We start from the raw sequence: 16,283 nt of genomic DNA, 5'->3' as shown, positions 1-16,283 counted from the left end.
CTGGACGTCACCTGATTGACAGATCGATTAGAGATCTTTCAACCTTTCAAAACTGCCCAATTTGGCTGTTGGTGAATTGATTCTGAAACCAACACCAAGGAGAACTTGTGTACTGGCATTGAGGGAGTTGTTGTAAAAATTCTTATGGATTCAGCGGAAGGAATCAATCCTGACTTCCACAGTGCTACCAAGACCCCTGCTAGCACAGTAACTGTACATAGAGAGTTGAAAATAATAGGGTACAATGGTCGAGCACCTTCTCATTAGCCACTCATTTCTGTAGTCAGTGCTAAACGACGCTTGGGGTAGTGTAAAGAGCGAAGCCACAGGACAGTGGATAACTGGAAACGAGAGATGTAGGGTGATGAATCACGCTACAGCCTGTGACAAATAGATGGAATGGTTTGGGTTTGGCGAATACCTGGAGAAAATTACCTGCCATCATGTGTTGTGCCTACATGGTAGTATGGAAGAGATGGTATTACGGCATGGGGATGTTTTTTATGATTAGAGTGTGGCCCCCTTATTGCGCTTAAGAAAATGCTACAGGACTGTGTACTGCGTGCAGTAAAGGATTAGTTCGGATACGGTAACTGTTTGAATCAGCATGGCAATGTACATTGTCATAAAGCAGCATCCGTGGGGCAATGGTTTGTGAACAAAAACATTCCCCAAATGATCTAGCCTGCTTAGAGTCCCGATCTTAACCCAATGGGACAGCGTTTCGATTAGTTATATGTCGACTTCGCTCCACATCACAGCGTCCAACTGTATCCGATTCGGCTCTTGAGGAATAATGGGCTGTTATTCATCTATAGAGATTCAGACACATCGTCGAAAGTGCCCTCAGTAGAGTTCAAGCCGCCATAAAGGCTTATGGTGGACATATCCCATATTAATGTCCACTAACAGCTGTTCAGATACTTTTAGTCAAGCTTCAACTCAAACCACCTCGCCGCCAGACTTACCTGTCTTCGGTAGTACGCACTGATGTCAGCAATCCCTTTTGATTACCGTAGATTGTGAATTGTGGTTAGAACGGCCGAGGTATAGGAGATCACTCACAATTTGATCGCTGGTCAGCTACAGCATGCATACCATCCATTACCACCTTCCCGCTATCCTCCTCTACATCCACATCCGTACTCTGCAAAACATTGCGAGGTGCACGGCAGAGGGTTCTTTCCATTCTGCCGTTTATTAGGACTACTTCTCGTTCCATTCGTGTTTGGAGTGCTGGAACAATGATTGCTCAAACGCGTTTGTGTGCTCTGTAATTACTGTAATATTATCTCGCGTTCCCTAAGGAAACTATACATAAGAGGGTCCAGTATATTCCTAGCCCCTCACTTACAGCTGGTTCTTGAAACGATGTGTCTTTCTGTCGAGACTTTCTCAGTGACAACGAGAAGATTTATTAGTTGTTACTCACACCGAAGAATGTTATGGTACATTTGCATAGTTCGCGTCTTCAGTACTTTTCCTGATATTCTGAATGCACTTAACACAGCATTCCAATAAAATAAAAATGTGGATGACAGATACTTCCAGTGACACAGTCTGACGATGCAAAGTCAACAAAGATGAGGAGAAGAGGCTTTTAGCTGGGAGTAAACCATGGTATCTTTGTTTAATTACTCAATAACTTTTTACGAATAAATAACGTTTACAAGCATCCAAGGATTGTTTAAGATAAAACGGAACGTAAATGGAAAGTACAGTCTGTTCCGACCTTGCAGAATGAATTCTAATGAGAGCTTTTCATCTTAAGTAATTTGCCCAGGACTAAGTCATGGTGACTTTGTTTTGCAGTGATCTCCGTCATTGTGATGAAGTGGCCTAAGTTGCCGGATCAGGCTGACTCAACATGACGGGTGTTGGCCGACTACGTGACGCGCCTCTCTTATCAGACACTTCTTCCACTCGTGGCGTGATCTCGTCGAGAGGCATTCAGAATCTGACAAACAACCAGAATTTCTGCGTTCAATGGGAGTAGCGTGTAGCCGTGCAGTTCTCTACAAGAGAACGCACTATCATCTGCTACTGATAAGCGATAAAGGCAAGTGACAACTTTGAGTGGTGGCTGGGCGTTACTCAAACTAACACAGAGAAGTGTGGATACGTCACTACCACTATTAGATACGGACACAGAAATACTCTAGAAGGAACCGCTCTATAGATACCAAAATAAAAAGTGTTTACCTAACACAGCTGATTTTAATCAAAAAAGCAATTATATGTTTCGAAGTAATTTGTGCTCTGAAAGGTGTGTCACAGTCTTACCTTCAGATTTCTTGTAAAGGCAGAGTCCATGAATACAACACTACCAATACTAGGGAACTGCATCGTCTACATCTGTAGTCCGTATTCTGCATGTGACGTCACGGTGTGTGGTGTGGACTGCGTAGTGTATCAGAATTGTCACCACCCTCATCCCGTCATTTCCTATTCCATCTGGGTTGTGCACGAGAACATCTTTCAGGAGCTTCTTATGTAACACCAAATTTCTGTAGTTTTACTGTCCTGAACATTTTATTGAAATGCACCCTCACGCCGTTATATGAACAGGTTTTTACGTATTCCTCCAAGTGTTTTCCGTCGCATGCGCTAATAGGTATAGCAAAAACTTTTATAATTCTCTCAGTAGTTAACTTATCGAACCGAATTCGCAGTCTGACCACCGCAGTGATTTACTGTGCATTGTCTTTCTGGATGTTGTATAATCATCCCTTCCTCCACCTGTGAACCTCCTTACCCAGAAAATTACTGGAGGATCCTAGAATTTTGTGCGAAATACGATTATCTTTCTTTTTCAAAAGACATTTCTGGGGTTGACATTCACAATGAACGCTAGAAAAATTCGAGAACCGACCTCAGAGGTTGTAGTCCGGCATGCACTTGCCGTTTTCCTTTCTTCTCAGCAAATCACTCCTTCATTCACAGCTAGATCAAATGCTTCTCGAGGGAAAAAAAGACGAATGAGCAACAGAACATTGTCTTACCAAGGAAATTAAATTGTTAAAGGCATGGCATTGAACTCGTCCTTAACTTGACAAAGAAACTTTTTAGAATTTCTAGATTCCGTAAAGCGTTGACATGCTGCCCCACTGCAGACTGTTAACGAAGGAACGAGCATACTGAAAAGATTCCCCCTTATGTGAGTGGCTCGAAGACTTCTCAAGTAATAGAGCCCAGTGCGCTGTCCTCAACGTAGATTGTTTAACAAAGACAATGCTATCGTCAAGAGTGCACCAGCGAAGAGTGGCAGGCCCACTCTGATTCTTTATATACAAAAATGATCTGACAGATGAGTCGACAGCAACCTGTGGCTGTTTGCTGGTGATGCTGTGGTGTACGGGAAGAGTCGTCATCGAGGGACTGTAGGCGAATACATGATAACTTACACAAAATTTCTAGTTGGTGTGATGATGGCAGCTAGCTTAAAATTTAAAAAAAATATAATTTAATGCAAATAACAAGGAAAAACATTCCCTTAATGTTCGAATATAGCATTAGCAGTGTGCTGGTTGACAAAATCACGTTGATTAAATATCTAGGCGTAACGCTGGGAAGCGCTATGAAATGGAACGGGCATGCGAGGACTGTAGTAGAAAAGATGACTGGTCGGCTTCGGTTCATTGGGGAATTTTAGGAAAGCGTGGTTCATACGTAAAGTAGACGGCGATTAGGACACTAGAGCGACCCATTCTTGAGTATTGCTCGAGTTGCATTAAAGGAAGACATCGAAGCAGTTCACAGGCGGAATGCTATATTCGTTACTGGTAGGTGCGATCAACACGCAAATATTATGGAGATGTTTCGAGAATTCTTGGAGGGAAGGTGGCGATCGCTTTGTAAAACACTACTTAGAAAATCTGGAAAATCGGCGTTTGAAGCTGACTGCAGAATTATTCTACTGCTGCCAACGCATAGTTCGCATAAGACAAATTCTGGCTCGTACGGAGGCGAATAGACAGCCATTTCTCCCTCGCTCTATTTGTGAATGGAACAGGAAAGGAAATGACTAATAGTAGTGTAAGATACCCTCCGCCACGCACAGCAAAAACCGTAAAAATAGAGAATCAAAGTGCTTGAGACGCGGTGTTAGAGAAGACTACTTCAAATTAAGTGGACTGATAAAATAGGAAGTCACGAGGTTCTTCACCAAGTCGGTGAGGAATGGAATATACCGGTACTCTACGTGATCAAAAGTATCCGGACACCCCCAGAAACATAGGTTTTTCATTTTTGGGTGCATTGTGCTGTCAGCTACTGCCAGGTACTCCATATCAGCGACCTCAGTAGTTATTAGACATCGTGAGAGAGCAGAATTGGGCGCTCCACGGACTTCGACCGTGGTCAGGTGATTGGATGTCACTTGTGTCGTACGTCTGTATGCGAGATTTCCACACTCCTAAACATCCCTAGTGATAGTGAAATGGAAACGTGAAGGGACACGTACAGTACAAAAGCGTACAGGCCGACCTCGTATGTTGACTGATAGAGGCTGTCGACAGTCGAAGAGGGTTGTAATGTGTAATAGGCAGACATCTAGCCAGACTATCACACAGGAATTCCAAACTGCACCAGAATCCACTGCAAGTACTGTGACAGTTAGGCGGGAGGTGAGAAAACTTGGATTTCAAGGTCGAGCGGCTGCTCGTAAGCCACACATCACGCCGGTAAATGCCAAACGATGCCTCGCTTGGTATAAGGAGCGTAAACATTGGACGATTGGAAAAACGTTGTGTGGAGTGACGAATCACGGTACACAATGTGGCGATCCGGTGGCAGGGTGTGGGTATGGCGAATGCCCGTTGAAAGTCGTCTGCCAGCGTGTGTAGTGCCAACAATAAATTTCGGAGGCGGTGGTATTATGGTGTGGTCGTGTTTTTCATGGAGGGGGCTTGTACCTCTTGTTGTTACGTGTGGCACTATCACAGCACAGGCCTACATTCATGTTTTAGGCATCTTCTTGCTTTCCACTGTTGAAGAGCAATTCGGGGATGGTGACTGCATCTTTTAACACGATCGAACACCTGTTCATAATGCACGGTCTGTGTAGGAGCTGTTACACGACAATAACCTCCCTGTAATGGACTGGCCTGCATGAATACTATAGAACAGCTCTGGGATGTTTTAGAACGCCGATTTCATGCCTGGCCTCACCGATCGACATCGATACGTCTCCTCAGTGCAGCACTCCGTGAAGATTGGGCTGCCATTCCCCAAGAAACCTTCCAGCACCTGATGGAACGTATGCCTGAGAGAGTGGGAGGCTAAGGGGGGGGCCAACAAATGTTCAAATGGCCCTAACCACTATGAGACTTAACATCTGAGGTCATCAGTCCCCTAGACTTAGAACTACTTAAACTTAACCAACCTAAGGACATCACACACATCCATGCCCGAGACAGGATTCGAACCTACGACCTTAGCAGTAGCGCGGTTCCAGACTGAAGCGCCTAGAACCGTTCGGCAACAACGACCTGCAGGGCCAACACCATTTTGAACTCCAACATTACCGATGGAGGGCGCCACGAACTTGTTAGTCATTTTCAGAAGATTCCGTATATTTTTACAGCATTGTGTATGGAAACCAGTAACTATAGAAAGGGACAGTATGATAGGAGATGTGTTAAGACATCATGGAATAGCTATCACGGTACTAGTGGACGCGGAGCTAATATTGTAGGGGAAGACAGGCATTATACTACGCTGGAGAGCCAAATAAATCGGTACACCTGCCTAATATCGTGCAGGGCTCCCGCGACCACGTAGAAGTGCCGCAAACAAACGTGGCATGGACTCGATTAATGTCTGAAGTAGTGCTGTGGGGAACTGACACCATGTATCCTGCAGGGCTGTCCATAAATCCGTAAGAGTACGAAGGGGTGGAGAACTCTTCTGAACAGCACGTTGCAACTGATGCCAGACATGCTCAATAATGTTCATGTCTGGGGAGTATCGCGACCAGCGGAAGTGTTCAAACTCAGAAGAGTGTTCCTGGAGCCAATCTGTAGCAATTCTGGACGTGTGGTATGTCTCATTGTCCTGCTGGAATTGCCCAAGTCCGTCGGAATGCACAATGGCCATGAATGGATGCAGGTGATCAGACAAAATGCTTACGTACATGTCACCTGTTGTATCTAGACGTATCAGGGGTCCCATTTCATTCCAACTGCACACGCCCCACACCATTACAGAAGCTCCACCAGCTTGAACAGTCCCCTGCTGGCATGCAGGGTCCATGGATTCGTAAGGTTGTGTTCGCACCCGCACACGCCCATCCGTACGACTCAATTTGAAACGAGACTTGTCCGATTAGGCAACATGTTTCCAGTCATCATCAGTCCAATGTCGTTGTTGACGGGCCCAGGCGAGGCGTAAAGGATTGTGTCGTGCAGTCATCAAGGATACACGAGTGGGTCTTCGGTTCTGAAAGTCCATATCCATGAGGTATCGTTAAATGGTTCGCATGCTGACACTTGTTGATGGGCCAGCATTAAAATCTGCAGCAATTTGCGGACGGGATGCACTTCTGTCTCGTTGAACGATTCTCCTCAGTCGTCGGTGGTCCCATTCTTGCAGAATCTTTTCCGGCCGCAGCGGTATGGGAGATTTGATGTTTTGCCTGATTTCTGATATTCGCGGTACACTTGTGAAATGGTCATACGGGAAAATCCCCACTTCATCGCTACCTCGATGATGCTGTGTCCCATCGCTCGTGTGTCGACTATAACACCACGTTCAAACTCACTTAAATCTTGATAACCTGCCATTGTAGCAGCAGTAACCGATCTAACATCTGCGCCAGACATTTGTTGTCTTATATAGGCGTTGCCGAGCGCAGCGCCGTATTCTGTCTGTTTATATATCACTGTATTTGAACACGCATGCCTATACCAGTGCCTCAGTGTATCATGGTTACAATTATGTTTCCTCTAGTTGAGCCAGTGTTGACGGAAAACTCTTTACCATATGGGTTCCCAACTTTATGGGAAGAGTGATGACCCAAAAAAGACTGAACTTGATGCCCATCCGCTACCTAGTCCTCCACTCAGGCCACTTCTGGCGTCACTCTGAGCTGTCGCAGGTCCCTTATCGTGTCTGTCAGACAGCGTGTATTATCTCTGAACGCTCTCACGGAGGGCGTACTTACAGGCTGGCAGCCGCTGTCGCGAATTGTTGAACAAGAAATGATGGCAAAGTACACCGCGTGCAAATATTCCTTCATTGGATTATTTACATCACGAATTGGTTCCAGATGGTTCTCTACTTGACGTGCTCTGACAGAAAAACAACATAGCTGCGTTCCCAAGATTTCTTTTAGTTTCAGAGAAAGGCTTTTGAGATATCGATACTTTCTTCTATCCATAGGCTGTTTGCAATCCCGATAAGTGTATCGCAGATTGTGCCACGGAGCGGTTTATTTTCTGTCTTGGTGCTAACACAGTACGTACTCGCTTTAGTGAGTTCTTCAGAGGTATGGGCTTCATGAAACTACGTATAATTCATTCCATCAGGTCCGGCTGCAACTGCTAAATGAAGGGAAAAAGTCTTTACACTAAAATATCTGTTCTCTGTTGTCCCTTAGTGTACACACATTTGTTACGAAGTCCGTCTAGCACATAGTTACAGGGTTCCGTACCTTAATCAATAAAAACTGAACTCTTATAGGAACACTTTGTTGTCTGCCTGTTTCTGTATCCGACTATGAAAACCGTTTTTCTCAGGAGCAGGTGTACTTAGTAAGTCGAAATTTACGTCAAACGCTAAGGTCTACAGTCCCTTGACGTTGTAAAAAAATGAAGCTTCTGAGTCAATGCAATCAAAATATACGGCCATTTAGTCACATATTTTGTTACTCGCTAGCTCATCAACAAAATATACAGGCTACCTGCCGTTGACCTAGAATAATGAAATTTATCAAGAAGCAAGGTTTCACAGTACAACCTAAGAAAAACTACCCGAAAACTGTTAATCTGTAATTTTATCACATGAAACAATATTTTCGACATTTGTTATGAAACTCTGTCAGTCAATCTCTTACGACCCCTTTTTTCTCAGTAACGGGCAGACGCATCATGTCGAAATTTTGAAACACGTATGTAACATAGCAGCGATGGCGAGGCATTGTAGCATCTGTGACCAGAGAGTATGCGCTTGACCGCGCGAGTGTTGCGAGCGGTTCTCAGTCAGTAGCAGTCTGTCTGTCGTTGCGAGTCTGTCAGTCAGTCGTTGCGAGTCTGTAGCTCTGTCTAGTTGAGAGCAGTACTCAGTCTGTAGTCGTCATGCAGAGCGGTCGGTCAGTAGTAGCAGCCCAGTGCGGTTGTGTGATGTAGGCGGTCGGCAACACTGGTCAAGATGAGGAATAAGGTATACTGTTAATTAATATAATCATTAGATAATGAAAAATTTTATTTATTGTAATTATTCTCCAACAAGTCTCCCAATAATAATTTTTTTATTTCAAAAGCATTTTCTCAAAAATTTAATTTTTTATTGAACTAAAGATCTCGTTGCACTTCCCATTTCATTCCACTTCTTTTGAAGAAAAATTTCACTAGAATTACAAAAAAAAAGGAGAATATTATTATTTGCAATGCAGTTCCTCCAAGTGGTGCGCAACAACAAGAGCAGATATGTGACATCCATTTATTCTGAGGTAAGACTTTAATTCTGATTGTTTTACACTGGGCCAAAGACCGATATTTCGGTTTAATTGAATTTTCTTATCACTGAATGGACTTTAATTTTTTTGAAGGAGTTACATTCGAGTCAGATTGCGTATTTCACATTTTTGTTGCCATTGTCAGTACATTTCATTGTGGGCAGGTTACGCATAGAGCAATGTCCATCAGCATTTCTAATTAGTATCGTTATTTCTTTTAAAATTTTTGTGGGGAGGTTACACTTGGCTCCCATTTCTATTAAGTATTGCTATATTTTCTTTTAAAAAAATTGCGGTGGGGAGGTTACAATTTGTGTCACATATTAAGGTCTGTAGTTGCTTTTCGGTGTAACAAATGTAAGCTTCTAAGTCAAAGCAACCAGTAGATACGGTCGTTTAAGTCACATTTTCTGATACTCGCAAACTCACTACAGAGTACCTCCCGTCGACCTAGAATTATGAAATTCGGCAAAAAGCAAGGTTTCACAGCACAACCAAAGGAAAGAAATCCGAAAATGGTGAATTTATAATTATATTTCACGAAAAAAATGTTTTTGTCATTTGTTATCTGACTGTCCGTCGGTTTGTTAAGACCCCTTTTTATTAGGAATGGGTGGATGTATCAAGCTGAGATTTAGGTCAACCTCAGTGCGCGAGTCCTACTAGCACCAGGACACTTTTTTATTAATCCTCTGCAGCACACTATCTCTATTTCTCTAGTAGCCGATTTGATGTTTTAACTCAGATCTGATACTGGAAAAAACGCACTTTTTATCATTTAACAAAAATTTGAAAAAATTCGTATGATGTTTAATAGTTTTGAACCCCCACTCAAACATTATGCGGATCACCACTCCTCGAACCTGGAAGCTTGCGGTAATAAGTGTGTAAGTAGGCTGTTTATGTTTTCTTATTGGCAACGTTACATAGCGCTCTGTGTGAAAATCACTGGCTGTGCTGTGTGCAGTCTGTGGCTGGTTTGCATTGTTGTCTGCCATTGTTTGCCGCCCGCTCCATTTCCCTATGCACTATTACCAAATTACTACTTTGAATGTCTGTTACTTCATTACACAGTGGTGCTGGTAAGCTACGCTCGTCGTCACTATTATTTCTCAGTTTACTTTGGAGCCTAGTGTTACGTTTTTCACACGCCATTATTTTCACAATATTTCACACGATAACACAGAAAAGCACAATTTGAAGAGCAAAAATAAGAGAACACATTAACATAACACTGAAAATAATATCTAGTTAATTGCAAGCGCAGCTGCGAAATACTTGCTGCAAATCTACATGCATGCCACAACTGTTTTACTGTTCAACAATGAAAAACTACAACTACAAAGGAAATTCTCTCTATAATTACGCGCTAGCGATAGACAAAGGCTGCACTAATCGCACAAACTACAAGAAAAAATCAGAAGATTCCAGTGAGGTATCCTAGGCTAAGGGTCGACATATGAAACGTCCCCTTTTGAACAATTATACATGACTGTGCTTAAACTGACACACAATATTTTTAGCGCAACGCAATCTGACCTTCAAGAATCCCTACAAAAGAATGGCCCTGACTAACATTAACCTATACGTTTCACAAATCACTTACCTCACAAAAATCTTCGCTACTCAAGCTACTGCAATACAGCGAGCGCCACTACTGCCAGCTAAATAAAAGATTCAAACTACTGAAGGCACTAACTACTAATAGGCATAGCTAGCAAATGAAAGATTTTAATAGAGAACAAACACTGTATTTACCTTAATAGTCATAATATATATATATAGCAGTTCATGACAAATTACAAAACTCCGCCATCTCTCTCCCCACATCCACCACTGCTGGCGGCTCACCTCCAACTGCGCAACGCTACGCTCTGTTCACATCCAGCTGCCGCTGCCCAACACTACAATGGCAGACAACAATGCAAACCACCCACAGACTGCACACAGCACAGCCTGTGATTCTCACACAGAGCGCTATGTAACGTTGCCAATAAGAAAACATAAACAGCCTACTTACAAGTGCACTGCACGTCATGCGGAATTTATACTTTCCGAAAGACAATCTCAGTCCTCACTAAAAAGTCCGAATATTCGGCAGACGTCATCTACAAGAGATCGTAAACTATTATCGGGAATCTAATTTCTCCGAAAAATCGATGTTACCCAATTTTAACGAAAATACCTAAAGCTCTGCTGACCATGGAATCTTCCCGACTTTCGATCGAAATTCCTCTCCCAGTACCAAAGCGCGTGGAAGATCTCTTCTCTGATTTGTCGGCTAGCACAGTAGCCAATCAGCATCGTATTTCTATTCACATAACCCGGTAAGCTCTCACTTTGGAGCAGTCCCTTCCCAAGACTGATTTACACGAAATTACAAAATAACACATCCCGAAAGGCAAATAAAAACAAATTAAATCCACTTTAATTGTGTGAATGATATAAAAAGCTGCTGCTTTACAGTTATCACTCTCCTCCATGTATGTGACTCACATCAAGGCTGCATAATCAAATTCCCACACTCATCCACACTTATTCACAAGTACCATGATTCATACTTCACGTACATACCGCTTCATTCACTCAGACAGCAAAACTATTATGGTACGTAAATTTTTAGTGTTTTCATCAAAATGTTTTTTACATTTTTTATTTAAGAATCAGGTTTTTAGTTAACAATCCACACTGATTTCTGCGCAAAATATGTTAACAAAAATGGTTCAAATGGCTCTGAGCACTATGGGACTCAACTGCTGAGGTCATTAGTCCCCTAGAACTTAGAACTAGTTAAACCTAACTAACCTAAGGACATCACAAACATCCATGCCCGAGGCAGGATTCGAACCTGCGACCGTAGCGGTCTTGCGGTTCCAGACTGCAGCACCTTTAACCGCACGGCCACTTCGGCCGGCATATGTTAACATTTCAGGAAGTTATTTATCAAGGTCGTTTTATTATATCAGAAGTTACTTTACATAAACTCTCATCTGCACAAAAGTTATACCAAGTTTCACAAAAACTGAGTTATTATATAATCAGAATAGAGAGCAATGTAGGTAATATTCGATGGCAGCTCAGTGTATGTGCACAGCTTGAAGACCCCGCTGATTCACGTGCAAACATAATGTGATACTCTCAACGGGCAAAAGCGTTTTGTGGATAAGGAAGGAAGGCTGGGGTTTAAGGTAGTACAACAAGAGACAGATTTTAAACGCAGTATGGTATTTGGTTTTTGTTGGAACATTCTATATAGTGAGCACATATGTTAGATTGTATGTCAACAACATTGAACTCACCACAAAATGGTTGTTGTTGTTGTTGTTGTGGTCTTCAGTCCTGAGACTGGTTTGATGCAGCTCTCCATGCTACTCTATCCTGTGCAAGCTTCTTCATCTCCCAGTACCTACTGCAACCTACATCCTTCTGAATCTGCTTACTCTATTCATCTCTTGGTCTCCCCCTACGATTTTTACCCTCCACGCTGCCCTCCAATGCTAAATTTGTGATCCCTTGATGCCTCAAAACATGTCCTACCAACCGATCCCTTCTTCTAGTCAAGTTGTGCCACAAACTTCTCTTCTCCCCAATCCTATTCAATACCTCCTCATTAGTTATGTGATCTACCCACCTTATCTTCAGCATTCTTCTGTAGCACCACAATTCGAAAGCTTCTATTCTCTTCTTGTCCATACTAGTTATCGTCCATGTTTCACTTCCATACATGGCTACACTCCATACAAATACTTTCAGAAACGACTTCCTGACACTTAAATCTATACTCGATGTTAACAAATTTCTCTTCTTCAGAAACGATTTCCTTGCCATTGCCAGTCTACATTTTATATCCTCTCTACTTCGACCATCATCAGTTATTTTACTCCCTAAATAGCAAAACTCCTTTACTACTTTAAGTGTCTCATTTCCTAATCTAATTCCCTCAGCATCACCCGATTTAATTTGACTACATTCCTTTATCCTCGTTTTGCTTTTGTTGATGTTCATCTTATATCCTCCTTTCAAGACACTGTCCATTCCGTTCAACTGCTCTTCCAAGTCCTTTGCTGTCTCTGACAGAATTACAATGTCATCGGCGAACCTCAAAGTTTTTACTTCTTCTCCATGAATTTTAATACCTACTCCGAATTTTTCTTTTGTTTCCTTTACTGCTTGCTCAATATACAGATTGAATAACATCGGGGAGAGGCTACAACCCTGTCTGACCCCTTTCCCACCACTGCTTACCTTTCATGCCCCTTGACTCCTATAACTGCCATCTGGTTTCTGTACAAATTGTAAATAGCCTTCCGCTCCCTGTATTTTACCCCTGCCACCTTTAGAATGTGAAAGAGATTATTCCAGTCAAAATTGTCAAAAGCTTTCTCTAAGTCTACAAATGTTAGAAACGTAGGTTTGCCTTTTCTTAATCTTTCTTCTAAGATAAGTCGTAAGGTTAGTATTGCCTCACGTGTTCCAACATTTCTACGGAATCCAAACTGATCTTCCCCGAGGTCCGCTTCTACCAGTTTTTCCATTCGTCTGTAAAGAATTCGTGTTAGTATTTTGCAGCTGTGACTTATTAAACTGATAGTTAGGTAATTTTCACATCCGTCAACACCTGCTTTCTTTGGGATTGGAATTATTATATTCTTCTTGAAGTCTGAGGGTATTTCACCTGTTCAAAAATGGTTCAAATGGCTCTGAGCACTATGGGACTCAACTGCTGAGGTCATTAGTCCCCTAGAACTTAGAACTAGTTAAACCTAACTAACCTAAGGACATCACAAACATCCATGCCCGAGGCAGGATTCGAACCTGCGACCGTAGCGGTCTTGCGGTTCCAGACTGCAGCGCCTTTAACCGCACGGCCACTTCGGCCGGCTGTTTCACCTGTCTCATACATCTTGCTCACCAGATGGTAGAGTTTTGTCACGACTGGCTCTCCCAAGGCCGTCAGTAGTTCTAATGGAATGTTGTCTACACCCGGGGCCTTGTTTCGACTCAGGTCTTTCAGTGCTCTGTCAAACTCTTCACGCAGTATCGTATCTCCCATTTCATCTTCATCTACATCCTCTTCCATTTCCATAATATTGTCCTCAAGTACATCGCCCTTGTATAAACCCTCTATATACTCCTTCCACCTTTCTGCCTTCCCTTCTTTGCTTAGAACTGGGTTGCCATCTGAGCTCTTGATATTCATATAAGTGGTTCTCTTCTCTCCAAAGGTCTCTTTAATTTTCCTGTAGGCAGTATCCATCTTACCCCTAGTGAGACAAGCCTCTACATCCTTACATTTGTCCTCTAGCCATCCCTGCTTAGCCATTTTGCACTTTCTGTCGATCTCATTTTTGAGACGTTTGTATTCCTTTTTGCCTGCTTCATTTACTACATTTTTATATTTTCTCCTTTCATCAATTAAATTCAATATTTCTTCTGTTACCCAAGGATTTCTATTAGCCCTCGTCTTTTTACCTACTTGATCGTCTGCTGCTTTCACTACTTCATCCCTCAGAGCTACCCATTCTTCTTCTACTGTATTTCTTTCCCCCATTCCTGTCAATTGTTCCCTTATGCTCTCCCTGAAACTCTCTACAACCTCTCGTTCTTTCAGTTTATACAGGTCCCATCTCCTTAAATTCCCACCTTTTTGCAGTTTCTTCAGTTTCAATCTGCAGTTCATAACCAAGAGATTGTGGTCAGAATCCATATCTGCCCCTGGAAATGTCTTACAATTTAAAACCTGGTTCCTAAATCTCTGTCTTACCATTAAATGATCTATCTGATACCTTTTAGTATCTCCAGGATTCTTCCAGGTATACAACCTTCTTTTATGATTCTTGAACCAAGTGTTAGCTATGATTAAGTTATGCTCTGTGCAAAATTGTACAAGGCGGCTTCCTCTTTCGTTTCTTCCCCCCAATCCATATTCACCTACTATGTTTCCTTCTCTCCCTTTTCCTACTGACGAATTCCAGTCACCCATGACTACTAAATTTTCGTCTCCCTTCACTACCTGAATAATTTCTTTTATCTCGTCATACATTTCACCAATTTCTTCATCATCTGCAGAGCTAGTTGGCATATAAACTTGTACTACTGTAGTAGGCATGGGCTTTGTGTCTATCTTGGCCACAATAATGCGTTCACTATGCTGTTTGTAGTAGCTAACCCGCACTCCTATTTTTGTATTCATTATTAAACCTACTCCTGCATTACCTCTATTTGGTTTTGTATTTATAACCCTGTAATCACCTGACCAAAAGTCTTGTTCCTCCTGCCACCGAACTTCACTAATTCCCACTATATCTAACTTTAACCTATCCATTTCCCTTTTTAAATTTTCTAACCTACCTGCCCGATTAAGGGATCTGACATTCCACGCTCCGATCCGTAGAACGCCAGTTTTCTTTCTCCTGATAACGACGTCCTCTTGAGTAGTCCCCGCCCGGAGATCCGAATGGGGGACTATTTTACCTCCGGAATATTTTACCCAAGAGGACGCCATCATCATTTAATCATACAGTAAAGCTGCGTGTCCTCGGGAAAAATTACGGCTGTAGTTTCCCCTTGCTTTCAACCGTTCGCAGTACCAGCACAGCAAGGCCGTTTTGGTTAATGTTACAAGGCCAGATCAGTCAATCATCCACACTGTTGCCCCTGCAACTACCGTTAAGGCTGCTGCCCCTCTTCAGGAACCACATGTTTGTCTGGCCTCTCAACAGATACCCCTCCGTTGTGGTTGCACCTACGGTACGGCCATCTGTATCGCTGAGGCACGCAAGCCTCCCCACCAACCGCAAGGTCCATGGTTCATGGGGGAGGCACAAAATGGTAGATATCGAAATAGACGACAGATGGATAGAGAAACAATTAAAATCGCTCAAAAGAGGAAAGGCCGCTGGACCTGATGGGATACCAGTTCAATTTTACACAGAGTACGCGAAGGAACTTGCCCCCCTTCTTGCAGCGGTGTACCGTAGGTCTCTAGAAGAGCGTAGCGTTCCAAAGGATTGGAAAAGGGCACAGGTCATCCCCGTTTTCAAGAAGGGACGTCGAACAGATGTGCAGAACTATAGACCTATATCTCTAACGTCGATCAGTTGTAGAATTTTGGAACACGTATTATGTTCGAGTATAATGACTTTCCTGGGAACTAGAAATCTACTCTGCAGGAATCAGCATAGGTTTCGAAAAAGACGACCGTGTGAAACCCACCTCGCGCTATTCGTCCACGAGACTCAGAAGGCCATAGACACGGGTTCACAGGTAGATGCCGTGTTTCTTGACTTCCGCAAGGCGTTCGATACAGTTCCCCACAGTCGTTTGATGAACAAAGTAAGAGCATATGGACTACCAGACCAATTGTGTGATTGGATTGAAGAGTTCCTAGATAACAGAACGCAGCATGTCATTCTCAATGGAGAGAAGTCTTCCGAAGTAAGAGTGATTTCAGGTGTGTCGCAGGGGAGTGACGTAGGACCGTTGCTATTCACAATATACATAAATGACCTTGTGGATGACATCGGAAGTTCACTGAGGCTTTTTGCAGATGATGCTGTGGTGTATCGAGAGGTAGTAACAATGGAAAATTGTACTGAAATGTAGGAGG

Source organism: Schistocerca americana, chromosome 1 (genome assembly GCF_021461395.2).
Source record: "Schistocerca americana isolate TAMUIC-IGC-003095 chromosome 1, iqSchAmer2.1, whole genome shotgun sequence".
Classification (NCBI taxonomy): domain Eukaryota; kingdom Metazoa; phylum Arthropoda; class Insecta; order Orthoptera; family Acrididae; genus Schistocerca; species Schistocerca americana.
The sequence above is the reverse complement of the archived record's forward strand: the minus strand, read 5'-3'. Positions refer to the sequence as shown.